We start from the raw sequence: 2,402 nt of genomic DNA on the forward strand, positions 1-2,402 counted from the left end.
ATGGGACACAGGTTGGTTGTTGCACCCTATGGTGTGGGCTGTTAGGTGCCTGGTAGGACCCAGAGCGGTTGTTGCACCCCATGATGGGTGCTGTTGGACGCCTCACGGGACCCCGAGCGGTTGTTGCACCCCATGGTCTGGGCTTTGGGTGCTCTTGGACACTTCCCAGTACCCAGGGTGGTTAGTGCACCCCATGGTGTGGGGTGATGGGTGCTGTTGGGTTCATGACAGGGTCCGGGATGGTTGTTGCGCCCTGTGGTGTGCGGTGATGGGGCCTGTTGGGTGCCTGGCATGATCCAGGATGGTTGTTGCACCCCATAGTCTGGGGTTTGGGTGCTCTTGGACACCTCACAGGACCCAGGGTGGTTGTTGCACCCCATGGTGTTGGGTGATGCGGGCTGTTGGGTGCCTGACAGGATCCCAGGCAGTTGTGGGGTGAGGGGCGCTGGTGGACACTTCAGAGGGTCCAGAATGGTTGTTGGACCCCATGTTCTGGGGTGCTGTTGGGTGCCTGATGGGTCCCAGAGTGGTTGTTGCACCCCGTGGTGTGATGGGTGCTGTTGGGTGCCTGACAGGAACCGGAGTGGTTGTTGCACCCCGTGGTGTGGGGTGACGGGTGCTGTTGGGTGCCTGACGGGACTCGGAGCGGTTGTTGCACCCCACGGCGGTGGGATTTTGGTGCCGATGGTCCCAGGGGTCACCGATGTCCCCGCAAAACCCCCTCCAGGACGGACCCCAAGTCCCCAGGAACCACCGACATCCCGGCGCTGCTGTACCCCGGGCCCGAAGGGACACTTCCATTGTGTTTGCGTTTTATTGTCTTTTATTGTAGTTTCTCTTATTTCTGAAAGCGCCATTTCTCAGTGTTGGCAGTTTGGCTGTGCCTTCGCCCAAAATTTTGGGGCCGCCGGTGGTTTTGGGGCAGGTTTGCACCCTCCGAACTCGCTCCGGTCGGGTGTGTGTCACCGCTTCGCCTGAGAATTCCTCCCTCGGGGGCCTGTGTGGGCATTAAAAAATGTGAGAAATGGAGAAAAAAGAGGATTTAGGGGGGAAAATGCCCATTTTCCTCAGCGGGGAGCCCCGGCCGGTCCCCAACACCCGCGTTTGCCGCCGCGGGGACGGTTTGGGGTTTCAAACACCTTTTTTTTTGGTGGTTTTCCCTGAGGTTGGGACTTAACGTTCACCATTTCTGTGCAAAATGATAGTTGTGTTTTGGGTTTTTTTTTCCCCTTCTGAATATGATTTTTTTTCTTTGCTTTTGTTGGTTCGGCCTCAAAATGAGGGGGGGGATGGGACGGGACGAAAAAAGGCGTCTCATAGCCCAAAACGGCCGCTTTGATTGAAAAAGCAGTTCTGATTTTTAAAGTGAATCCAACTCACTATGAAAAAGCTCAGGAATTGGGCAAATTTGGATTTTTGGAACCCCTTCTGTTCTGGAAAAGCTTAGAAATGAGTAGATTTGGGTTGTAGACACACCCACCCCCCCCTTTTTTCCCCAAATTGCTCAGAAATGGGTAAATGTGGATTTTTGGAGCTCCCCAAAATGCTCAGAAATTGGGCAAATTCAGATTTGAGAGCTCCCTCTTTTCTGAAAAAGCTCAAAAATCGATAAATTTGGATTTTAGACACCCCCCCCCCACTTCTTTTTCCCCCCAAACGCTCAGAAATGGCTAAATTTGAATTTTAGAACCCCCTCTTTGCCGGAAAAGCTCAGAAATGGGTAAAATTGGATTTTAGCCCCCGTTTCCTCCCCCCTCCAACCAGTCAGGAACGGGCAAATCCATCTTTCCAGCACTGCCGCCGCCGCTTCCCTGGCCGTTTCCTTTGGCTTTTTCTTGGCTTTTTGGGCAATTCTTTAATTATTTTTTCCTCTCCGCAGCCCCGATCCCTCAAATGCTCCACGTGGGGCCGCAGGGACGCCCCCGCATCAGCCCTTAATTCACTTTTTACAACTTTTTTCTCCCCAAAACAGCACTAATACCCATTTTTTAAACTTTTTTCTCCCCCAAACAGCACTCGTATCTATTTTTTAAAACTTTTTTCTCCCCAGAACAGCCCTAATACCTCTTTTTTTTTTTTTTTCTACCCCTAGCTACTGATAATAGCTATTCTTTTTAACCTTTTTCTTCCCAGAGCAGCATTTTTACACGTTTTTAACATTTTTCCCCAGATCAGGAGCTGCGGGAGGGTCTGTCTGTCCGTCCCCCTCTGGACAGCGAGCCGAGCGCTCGGGGCTCCCCGCATTTGAGGTGAAATAACACTTTTTCCCCATTTCCCCGGCAGAAGGCTGACCCCCTCCCCCTCCTCCGCAGCTGAAACTTGTTATTTTGTTGAGGCTTTTTTTTTTTTTTTCCTTTTTTCCCTTTTTTTTCTCTTTCCACCCCGCCCCGCCTGCGAAACAT

This window comes from Charadrius vociferus, unplaced genomic scaffold, assembly GCF_000708025.1.
Source record: "Charadrius vociferus isolate BGI_N301 unplaced genomic scaffold, ASM70802v2 scaffold817, whole genome shotgun sequence".
Taxonomy (NCBI): domain Eukaryota; kingdom Metazoa; phylum Chordata; class Aves; order Charadriiformes; family Charadriidae; genus Charadrius; species Charadrius vociferus.